The sequence below is a fragment of the Argiope bruennichi genome, chromosome X1 (genome assembly GCF_947563725.1).
Source record: "Argiope bruennichi chromosome X1, qqArgBrue1.1, whole genome shotgun sequence".
In the NCBI taxonomy this organism is placed as follows: domain Eukaryota; kingdom Metazoa; phylum Arthropoda; class Arachnida; order Araneae; family Araneidae; genus Argiope; species Argiope bruennichi.
The window spans coordinates 13,254,667-13,266,820 of NC_079162.1; the positions used below are offsets into that span (position 1 = coordinate 13,254,667).

The 12,154-nt window shown below is 29.4% G+C and overlaps 1 protein-coding gene across 3 annotated transcripts in view; it reads left to right on the forward strand.

The window, feature by feature from the left end:
- The window catches only part of LOC129959499 (rho GTPase-activating protein 7-like), a 328,073-nt gene that overhangs the window by 55,529 nt on the left and 260,390 nt on the right, over positions 1-12,154 (forward strand). For all 3 annotated transcript variants that reach the window (XM_056072353.1, XM_056072352.1, XM_056072355.1), the window contains exon 2: positions 3,654-3,745. The gene's annotated coding sequence lies outside the window, so the exon portion shown is untranslated. The remainder of the gene's footprint in view (positions 1-3,653; positions 3,746-12,154) is intronic.

A 12,154-nucleotide genomic window follows, 5' to 3' on the forward strand; every position in this document is an offset into this window, starting at 1 on the left:
GTTTTTTAAAACTTTCCTGTTGCACACACACACAAAAAAAGGTATTCCGCATAATATGAAATTTTTTCGTCGAGCCATGCGTAAATGTAAGAGGGGAAGTAAATAAGTCAAATAAATATTAATTAATGATTACAAGCAAAGAGATATAAGATTATTTTATTTATGTGATTTCTGTAAATGGATTTTTCACATCAGTATATTGTTTAAAATCATGTTTATTATTTGATATTAGATACTATTGGAAGTATTATGTACAAAGAGCACTTAGGTTATACTTTTTATTTCTGTATGCTTATATTACTTCAATAAAGCTAAATATTTTAATAAATTATGAACTTTCATTTGTTCCGTTTTTTGATGGAAAAACTTCCGAATTGATTCACACGTCGAGATCCTGTTAACGAAGATCTTCACTGTTATTTAATATTTTATTTTGCAGCAGATATATAAATAAAATATTTCTCAAAACCACGGAATTCGGAGTGTTTCTTCTTTTCTATAGCTTTTTCTCCCTTTGGATTTTAAAAGTTCAGTAATCAGCGAAGCAGATTCTATTTCTGCTTTAGTAATAAGTTTGTAATTTGAAAAATTAATTGTGCTTATTGTATTTTTGTATCATTAAAACATATAATAAATAGTCTATTGTCGCTTTAAATATTTCATCTGAAAATGATGATTGTAAGATGTATTGGTAAATTTACTCCGAGTAAAGTGTTACGTGCTACAATAGACTATTCATTATATGTTTATAAGATACAAAAAGAAATAACTATAAATAAGTTTTATATTATTTTCAGTGTACAAGCGAATACGTAAATAATTGTTAAACGAATAAGGAATGTTTTGTTATTGCTTTGAAATTCGTAGAAGTTCTTGAATAAACAAAAGTATTTTTAGAGAGATTTTGGAGCTCGTTTGGCAAAGCACTTTGGTTGTGCATGCCTATGAAATAACTGTACAATTTATATTGATTGTTAGTCTTGAAAGATAATTCATTCCATATAACTGATAAGTCCTGAGAATGTCCAAGAACATACTCCATTTACTCGTGCTTTGTGCACTTTAAATCTTTCATGTTTTAACGTTCTTCTATTGGCGTTAGTGCAAAGTTGCGGTGTATATTTGCTGTGGTGTCCGTCTCTAAATAGCTCTCTTGTTAGTTTCAAATATAAATTAATTCTATGCTTTACGTAGATACCTCCTACTATAAACTACTTTACTAAATGCATTCTGACGAATCTAGAATTGAAATGGAAAGAAGAAATTCCACCGGTGTCATTTTTTATAAAGAAGCTCCAAGAAAATTTTCTTTTATCATAAATTTTGAACCTGATTATGAATCTAATCAATACTTTATTTGAAACGGCAATAATAATTATAAGATACCAGGTAAAATAAAACTTACAGTGTTTTTTTTTATCACTATTGGTAAAATTCTTTGATAATTAATAACTTAACTTAATAATCAATTAGCCTTTATACCTGCGTATATTTATTTTATATGGCTGCAAGAGAAAACACACACACACATATATATATATGTTTGTCTTATAGTTTATAGTCGCACAGAGCGATAATAGATAAAAATTGTGCTTAAATTAACTTCGAAAGATTACTTAAAAAAATCAGTGAAAATATGCACGAGAATGAAATCACTGTCACTATAAAGCTATTTTTTTTTTTTTTAATTTTAAGGTGGTATAAAAATAATGTATGCACGGTGATTTGTTCAGACATTATGGCAATAAAAAAAACCCTAAAATTATTTACCTCCAATTCACCGTCCCATAGAGGGGCATAGAAAATTTTTAATAACTCATTTAATCCTTCTAGGTACTAAGAAACAAGTGTGCTAAATTTCATTTGAATCCTTCTTAGAGTGTGGAATTGTATAAGGTTCAAACAAACATATATTCAATTTTATATACATAGATGAATAAACCATTTCGTTGTTTGAAATTTTCCGATTGTTTTATGTTCAGTATCTACTTTATTGTTGACTGGTTGCAGTCAGAAAGATATGGAGAATCTGAAAACTGTTGAGAAACTCTGGTTCGTGGAAACATTTCACAATCAGTTGGGTTTTTTTTTCTTTCTCTTTTGTTTAACCGTAATTGCGATGTTGTAGCCTCCAATACAAATTTCGCAATTACAACCGTGAGTATGCTCATAAAGGAACTCTCGTTATTTACGACTTTGTGCATTTAGCATATACTCGTAAATAAGTGTTCACAAACTGATTTATGAGTATGCTGTCGAACTCGATGCTGGTAAACGGATATGTCACAATATGGGGTTCATAGTACTAAATATTTTCTTACGGGTTCATAAATACTTCAAGGTAGACTGAAATTTAACGGAACCTTGGAGCTATTTAAAAGAGAATGAAAATTTCTACACTTATGGTATTGTAATCATTTTCTGGATACTGAAATCAAGAAATTTAGAATAAAGGACGAGGTTCTTTGATTAATTTTTTTTTATATAATTAATGAAATTTTCTTTTTCTCATGAAGTAGCGCTTTAAAATGTTTACTTCCTGAGTAGAAGGCCAGTAATGGTAGAAAGTTTAAGAAATTCTTCTTTAACATATCGTTATTATCAATCTAATGTATTGTTCAATGAATTGAATATATTTTTATTTTATTTTGAAAATAATTGTTACAATAAATTTAATATATTGTTATAGTTTAGATGAAATATTTTCAGTTTCATATTTCTAAGTGGGATTCATATTTTCTTGAACGTGATCTTTTATTTGTAAACGTTTCTTGTTTTATGCAAATGCAAGCTATTTATTTCTTGTATCCTTGATAACATATGTATTGTTGTTTCAAACTTTCAAACAAATAAGTTAAAATTGTCTGACAAAATTTATGACTGTATATCCTCTTGTTCAAGAACTAGTCTTTACGCTTCTTTCTTCTTTATTTCTTTTTCTTTTTTGCGACTTGTGCTAGAAACAGATTATTAAAACTGTTAAATTTTTTTCTTTTCTTGTAAATGATTTATTAGCACGTGTTTGATCTAAAATAGAGAAGGGAGTCAATTTAGTGAAATTTATGCTCAATTTATAAATGCGAAATACTAATAGTTATTTTACCTATTGGCATCGGAGGATATTTAGTGGAAGCAGTTTTTAAATCCCTGATGTCAAAGTTTAGACATTGACATCAGGGCCACAATAGTTTGGAGCAGTAAAAAATGTGGAAAATTAGAGGAGTAAATCATTGCTTGAAAATTCTGTATTTTTCTTTGAAGACCACCTTAAAATTAACACTTTCAACACTACCGACTCCATGAAAAGATAAATATCAATTTTTCCGACTGTTGACATTTTTTATACAAAAAAAAAAAAAAAAAAAGTAGAAGTATTCTTCAGATATGGATTAGAAAGTTCAACCTATCTAAACTGGCAGAAGTGACAAATTTTAGCCCACAGAAACATGTAACTGGAAGTATGAAAGAAGAGATATCTCGTCGGTAGCATTGAAAGTGTTAAGGCAGCAGATTACATGATTTCTTCAGACTAACGAAGAAACAAGGTTATATAAATTAGTCTTTTCGACGGGCCTCCATTTATAGTGTTTGAATTTAAAAAGTGTGATTTGCTTTGTAAAAATACCTTTATTTATGTCGTTATTATTTTTCAGATCACTCCGTGCAGCTAAGGAAATGGTCTGACCAAAGATCTTTTTTCGCCTAGAGAAAATTGAAATCAAGTTGGATTACCTTTTCTTTGAAGGTACTGTTTCAGATTTTTCAATTACTTGTAAATATGCAAAAATTTATAAATGTTTTTAAATATAAATTTTTCAGGCTACAGGCATTCAAAAATTACATTTTATATTTATAGAACCATACATAATCGGTAAAGAAAGTGCTATGCCTCCTATAAATAATTGGTTCAATTTTTTTTTTTTTTTTTTTTTGAATTTGCTACTAGGATTCGCACATGCTCACTGTTTACTGTTACTTAGAGCTGCTTTTTACAGCATTGTTTCGCTGACTAAAAATTAACATGTGGACGCCTCTTGTGACTACTAATTTACCAACTTTTTCTGTTACTAATAATTTGATAAAATTTTCGTACAAAATTTGGAGATTACGGAAAATATTGAGAATAAAATGAAAATTCTTAATAAGATATTTTATTTGATCCTTGAGCTCTGTGGCAAAAGTATACGAAATTAAATTGTATTCGAAACATAAATAATATAAAGAAAATTCAACAATTCTATAACAAATTGTTAGTAATACTAATACATGAATAATTTTTCCTATTGAAGGAAATTTAAAAGTTTATAATTTGATCTATTTGTCGACATGCTGTCAGAAATAAGCATAGCAGAACACTTTGATCACCAAATTATTTTATACCAAATAATCCGGGGGTATATCAGGTTCTCTTTAAAATTATTCAGGTTCTAATTTAAAAATTTTTTAAAAAATCCTACATTTTTTTTTGTATATTTTTTCCAACTGGAAATTCTTTTTTTTAACGAATTCATTAGCATTATGCATTATGTGCGTGCGTGACAAGAGGTGGTTTTTTTCTTTTCCGATCTCAATAAATTAAATTCATTTCTCTTTCATGAATAACGTAAGTGTAAATGTCGATGGAATTGCACATACAAAAAATACTTTACTTGTGAATCAGCTATGTTTATTATTTCTTTTTTTCACCAGATTGACCGTAATATGTGTAGCTGTATGACACAAATAGTGCTCTCTCAATTAATTCATATTTTATTTTTCCTTGTAGTTATTAAAAATTCTTTAAACCGGCATGTTAAAAAAACTATCGAAAAGATAGTTACAAATGATATGAATTAACTTTTCGCTTTTGTTTTATCCGACATTAGTCAACATAATATTCTGATCATCTGGTTCGAATTTTAATGAACATCGGCTATATTTAAATGAGCATTTTCAGAACAGAGTGTTTCGATAGCAACTGTTATTGATTATCAAGTTTAAATTGTATTTCACAATAACTGAAAGCTGTTGTCGTTAAAATTAATATCATATTTTAAATCTATTAGATGTTTCCTGATATATATCTGAAAACACTCAAACATCGAAAGCAAACTATTCACAGAAGGAAAGTGCAATACCCGTAGGATCGCTAATCAATCAATTTATAGTTCATTTCAAATGTGGGCATTCAATTATTTGTAAATTTTATTATCATAGTTCTGTGCTATCTATTTTTCGATTCCTTGATCCGTGGAACAGAGTATTAATTTTTAACACTTGCTTAAGCAAACAGACCAAATCATCACTCAACTGAAAATGTGAAATCAAATAGAGACCATACTAGCTGCTTGTATAAGATTTGACCATCTAGCCATTTTGTTTTCGCCTTTTTCCTCCCTCTACATTGTGTGGCAGACAGCACAAATAGTATTGCTTTTCACTAGAAGTCTAAATAACCTTTCTTCGCCGTTAAGCGCCAACAAATAAGCTCCTTTCCTCCGTAACTTATCACTTATAATTACCATCTTTCCTCATCACTTTCCAACATTTCAATTAGTTGTAAGGACATCTGCAGGCAGAAACGTGCAACTAATTCGATCATAATTAAATAATTGAAAATCCAATTATTTTCAGTGAGTGACCACGTTTACTCCCTGTTGTGCAAATTTGTTGGGGGAAAATATCACGAGGAATTCGTACCTGTTTGTTTGCTCAGCGTTTAGAGTAACTAGCTTTTCCTTCTCGTTAAATTTTTTCTGCTTTCTCGTCGATTTCCACTATTTGTCCATTTTCTGGACCACAAGTTGTTTTATTTTTGCCACTCCTCACAGTAACCCTTTTATTTGCAGTTAATTAGGAACAATATCTTATTGCTGAGATAAGTTCTGCAATAAATGAAGACCGCCTGTTCTTAATACGCCTTTCTCTCTTATCTCATTTTTAGTGGCTTCAGGGTTCTAACGACGTTCATTAGTTTTCAATGCGTGCACAACTTTCGACTTAAATGACCTATCATCGCGCTTCTGGAATAGTAGGTGATACGCCGTTGACAAGCTTAGGTGTCGAAAATAATTGGACTTTGAAGCAGCTAAAACATGCATACCCCCTCTTAAGGTATTAAAACTTCCTTATTTACAGAGCAAGGTTAGAATTTGATTCATCAGAGTGTGAGTCGTAACATGATTTAGATTCATTTCTTTCTAGCAGGAAATTTTGATATTCGTTTGCTATATTCATCGAAGGCAATTGTTATTAATAAGAATAAAGTTTATGAAATGTAAACTTCTTCAAGGATTAATTGTGTCAAATAAAGGTGCATTATTTTAAGCTAATGCTAAAAATAACTCTCATTAACTTCTTAAAATTCTCTCTCTCTCTCTTTTTCCCCCCTTAAAATGATTTTTTTTTTTTTTTTTTTTTGTTTATGCACTATATGACGAGAGAGGTTGGTTGAACTATCATTGAATTTTTGTTCGTGTGACAATTATGCTTAAACTCATATTTTACTGTGAAATTTCGACCTCAAGAACATTTAGCAGACTGACTAGAAACCAATAAAAACAATTATTTGGGCCTCAGCCCGTTTCATGAAAAGCTGATAATGATTTGCAATATTATTTTGTGCTCTTTTAAGATGCATTTTCTTAAAAATATGGCTGGGTGATGACCAAACTTCATCATCGCGATATATTGTCCAACATATATCGATATTTTTCGATATATCGTGATATTATTTATTTATAGCTATTATAAGTTTTATAAATAGCATCTCTTAACATATTGACTAATCAGAAAGACTGCGAATAAATGGACATTTCATTTTATATAATAAAAATATTCGTGTACTTTTCAATAAAAATAGTTAGAAAATAATTGTGTTAAAACCTGTATAATAAAGTGTGTCAGTGCCAAAGAAATGCCTGCATGTTAAAATATATCATATTGCGTTTTTACAGAATAATAATTTTTTAAATTTCACTTTTTTTTACTGCTGATTAAAAAAAGCTCCAGTTTTATTCATTCTTCATTAAAAAAAAAAAACCGATATATTAATGCATTTAACGAGTAAACAAGTAGTTTTAATAAATTCTGTGCACGAAGTTAAGAAATATACTGGTAGAATTTTATTTCGGTAAAATGACATGTAAATTATTTGTATAAAAAATTGTTTCATTGTTGAGGAGAAAATTATCTTTTCCTGATAAGTTAATAATATGCATTTGTTTTGTTTCTGAAAATCAAAATGTTGTGCTTAGATGTAAATAAAACGGAAGAAACAATGTAACATATTGATTAAATTTGAACTCATGATAAATAAAAAAAGAATAAATAATATTTCTTTTATAACTTTTAATTCTTAAATCAATTTTTTTTTTAAATTGTGTTTGCTAACTTATATTGAAAAATCTGACTGAATCATTATACTATCAAAGTTGTGCGAGCATGAAATTATTCGATTCAATTTCATTCCAAGTTTCACAATTTATAATAAGAAAAAATGACCCTTCTCTAAAGTATTATTTACTACAAAGCACGAAGTTTTTTCGTGTCTTTTTTTATCTGTGTGGATAAAAATTTAGGTCCATTTCATCTCTTTGGAAAGAAAAGTAAATATTGCTGAAAATAGTAATGAAATAATTTGTCATTTCTGGGTTAAATTAAAAGGAATAAAATAGCAGTTTCTATGATACCTTAATCAATTTTCAGTGAACTCTATTATTTTAACAAACAATTTTATTACTTTTATGAGTTTCAATATTTTTATTTATTACTACATTTTTTTATGTTAATATTTCACTTAAATTTTTTTTTCTTCTTTATTTTTTTGCTTTCGATGGTTGATAATATGTTTATTTCAGTCAATCGTAATAAATCTGCAAAACCGTGTTCTTGAAATTTCATAATATGAAGTATTGTTAATATGAGTTAAAGTGTGATGTTCCTCCTATGGTTTTCTTGTTAATTATTCTTTTTCTATCAAATACTTATTGGTACTCAGTGCATCAATTTATTAAAGAAAATTAAAATCTACAGATTCTTTTTCATGAGAATTAGAGGTGAATTGATTTTAAAATAACTTAGCCTCCGGAAATATGAATAATTCATTGACATTTCAAATTCTCACCGAGTGATTATCATTCTAGTATTGCTATTTGAACGGATGCCCCTTGTGATGAGTTGAACAATGTGAACATGTTGATTTTGAAGTTGTATTCTGAAGGTAAAGCTGTCCAAGTCAGTAGCATGTAATTATGCCGTCTGAAGACTGTTTCGCAAATATGGCTTGAAACAAGGTTCAATTGTTAAAATTTCTTTCTCGTAGAAAATGTCGCGTTATCTCTTCGCTCTTATCAGTTCCTTTTATCAAAGCAAGACCAAGCCATCAACGGTTATTTTTCTGTGCCCTCTGGCGTAATGCGGGTCTCTCGGAATTCTTCTGTATTATCTAATCATTCTCACCGAATCTCTCAATTCAAACAAAATAAGAAGACAAATTATTTCGCAAAATCATTGCCTTTCAAAGCGGTCATTTAAATATATAATCTAAAGTAATTAGACTTCTCAGATTATCAGGGATTGTCTCGATTTTCCTCTATTTGCTCTCTGTCCCAAATTTCAATTAAATGTGTTTTGTTATTAAAATTGGCAAATAGATTATATTAAAAAGTTTGTAAGATTTAATTTTTTTGTAAAGTTTAGCTTCTTTAGAATTCTTTTATCCAGTTTTTACGTAGAATATAATCACCATAATCTAACGATTGTAAATAAATTTGCTTGAAGGAAGAACAGCAAAAGTAACACCAAAGATATTATTTAGTCTTCATTATCTTTTCTTTCTTTTTCCAATGCCCCTTTTTTTATAATTGTTTTACCAATTTATTTATTTTGCCCGATTATGCCCGATCAAATAAGAGAGTAGCGTAACAAATAATTCCTTTATTTATATCCTTATATGTACACAAGAACAACTTTTTCTCATCTGGGTTAATATTATGTAAAAGTTTCACACAAAAGTTAAAAGTTAATCTTGAAATAGTTTCTCGATCCATTCGGAGAATAACACACACACACACACACACACACACACACACACACACACACACACACACACACACACACACACACACACACACACACACACACACACACGCTAACCGGCTGTTAGCTCAAACGGCTACTCCAGGGGTAGCTCCAGAAATCGGGTGGATCTTAACACAGAAGCTCGAATCGCACGGAGCTTTTCACAAAATCAGGAATACCTTAACACTTACGTCTCTTCGACTTCACCTTTAAATGGTTCTCGCTGCGGCTCTCCTCTTCAAAAAAATACCGCATTTTATTTCCATCAAATCTCCGCCTCTAATTTTTTCACTGGTGCACTTGAGCTCCTTATCACTCAATAGCCGTTCAGCAATGCTTCCTCAATGGTCTCCAGTCGATTGTGGGAATGTCCGTTAAGATTAATCTTTGTAGCTGACCCTTCCTGAATACATGTTAATTATAGTCCCTTCATAATGGAAAAAAAAAGTTTAAAATTTGGATGGTTTGACGTTCTTCTTCCTTGAAGATATGATGGATCTCTTTTAAACGACGAAACGCACATCTGCGGTTCTTTATCTGGATACAACTATTGGCCAGGCACAATGATTCTACTGGCGAAAAGAATCCCAAATCAGCAGTCTGGAGGCGCTTAACAATGTGTGTGTAGTGGGGGATAACAGGTGATGGTACATCTGGCCGGAATGCCAGTTATCAGGTGTGGGAAACGTTACAACATAATATGTTATGTGGTAGACGCACTCAGTCGCATTAACGCTAAACATTCATTAGTGGTAATGTTCTCACGTTGTAGATTTACTGAATTAACTTGTCCCGAAACAACTAGAAGGACTACAGAGAATGCATATTTCTTTTGTTTTTGGGAGATTGATGGATGGGTGAGAGTTTTTATTTATAAGATAATATCCATTTTATTCGTACGAATATTTCCCTTTAATTCAAAACAGGAGTCATGAAATTTTAGTGGCTTTTGGAAACTAATATTAGAATTTATGCATAAACGAATAAATAACTTTTTTATTAAAAATTGTCAACGAAAAGTATAAATGGGCATTTTCTTTCCCCACAAAAATAATATATGATTTATTTAACGCTCTCACTGATTTGTGGATATCTATTTTAAATGGTTGGCCACTTAAAGGCTATTTCTAATTAATGAATTAAATTGATTAAACTGACTTCTGTTTTTCCTTCGTAACATGTAAATATTACAAATATAATAATAATAAAATATAATAATATAATGATAAATATATAATAATATAATAATAAATATATAATAATATAATAAATTACGAGAAAGAAACATTTCAAGATTGTGATAAATGCGAAATTTTAACTTTTAAATTTAATTTAAAATCTTAAAATTTCTGATCACATAATACATACCGCTGTTATACCGAAAACTGTTCTGCTGTTTCAGAATATTATGGATATTTTATTTAAAAAATGTCTCAAAAACTAAAGATAACAGACATCTAAAGAAAATATTTTCCCATATAAAGGTTGTAGAATATAATCTAGAAAAAGAACTGAAGTTGTTCGCTATGAATGGACGCATGTATTGGCTTTAAATCTTAGGTTATGCGCATAATTCACAGTTCCACACAATTACTGTTTAATAAGGCATCGATTCCTTGGCAATTCTGTTGGGTAGTTTATGAAGAAAAATAGCTTAGTGACTATGAATGCTTGATTTCAAAAGTGTATTTTTTTTTAATTGCAGAAGGGATAGATAGTAGTAAGGATAGATTTCCGCATGTGAAACTTCTAATTATTTGTTAAGGTACTGTGCACAACAGCATACAATGCATAAACCCAAGTATGACATTTTATGCACCATTTCTACTTTCTTTGTTCCCTTAGGTGGATACAAATCCGCGCAACAGTAGTTTTTGTTCTATTCGAACAAAAATTTTTTTATTTATTTATTTTTATTCCTTTTTTTTTTTTTTTTTTTTTTTTTTTTGGTTTGATCCACTTCCAGTTTATAAAAAATTCGTTCCAGTTGAATTCGAGAACTATTTTTGATCCAATCTGAGCAACTTTTGGACAACAGTAACAACAAAAATCTAACTTTCACTATAAAGTATTTTAATTATTGCAGTGTAAGTTTCTTCTCTGAGAATATAGTAAAATATTTTGCTGTTATTTTTTTAAATGGCATAAAGACTATTAGTCTTTAGTTAAAATATTTATTACTTCTAAATGTGAGTTATTGTTTCCGAAACACAGTAACGTAAATGCCTTCTCTATAAAAGGATTCCACGGACCACACTTACATTGTTGCTAGATGAGTTATCTATTTTATGCCCTAAGTATTTATTTGTTATTTTATAGATTATATGCAAATAGAGCCAGAGCAATCTGAATATTAACACTGATAACGCCTTTAAGAGAGTAGGTATTTATTTGTTAGTAGTATGCATATGAAAGAAATGTTACTCCTGATACTATATATAAGAAATAGGTATTACGGTAGATGATTTATTAACTCATCCACGTTGTATTTATACTTGAAATAATGTGTACGTGATATATAAGTGAGATAATGTATACGTGATGCATAAGTGAGATAATGTATACGTGATGCGTAAGTGAGATAATGCATACGTGATACATAAGTGAGATAATGTATTTAAATATAACCACAATTGAATGGGAAGGAAAAAAATGTACGCCAATATGATTGAACAATTCTTCTATTCAGAATAAAATGAAATTCTAAATTTTATATATGAAGGAATTTACTCAGAATTGAGCAGCATTTGATGAAACTATCAATTTCTAACGGTTTAACCATCATATATGATCTAGCACCTAGCCACTTGGTTGGTATGATTCACATACTGAAAGACAGGTGTATAAGTGAAATTAAAGTATTTTGAGAACAAAAGAAACAACTAAATATTACTGAAATTTATTTCAATTTAATTTTAAAATATGATTTCTGCATCTCGTACTATTGAATAAACGAAACAAGAAATAAATATTAAGTTTGCCTTAAACTAAAATTTATTCAATTTGCAGCTGTAATGTATACATCAAAAGTATACTTTCTATTATTTCTTAAAGTCAAAATGACAGACTATTTTCTTTTTCACTCCATTTTTGA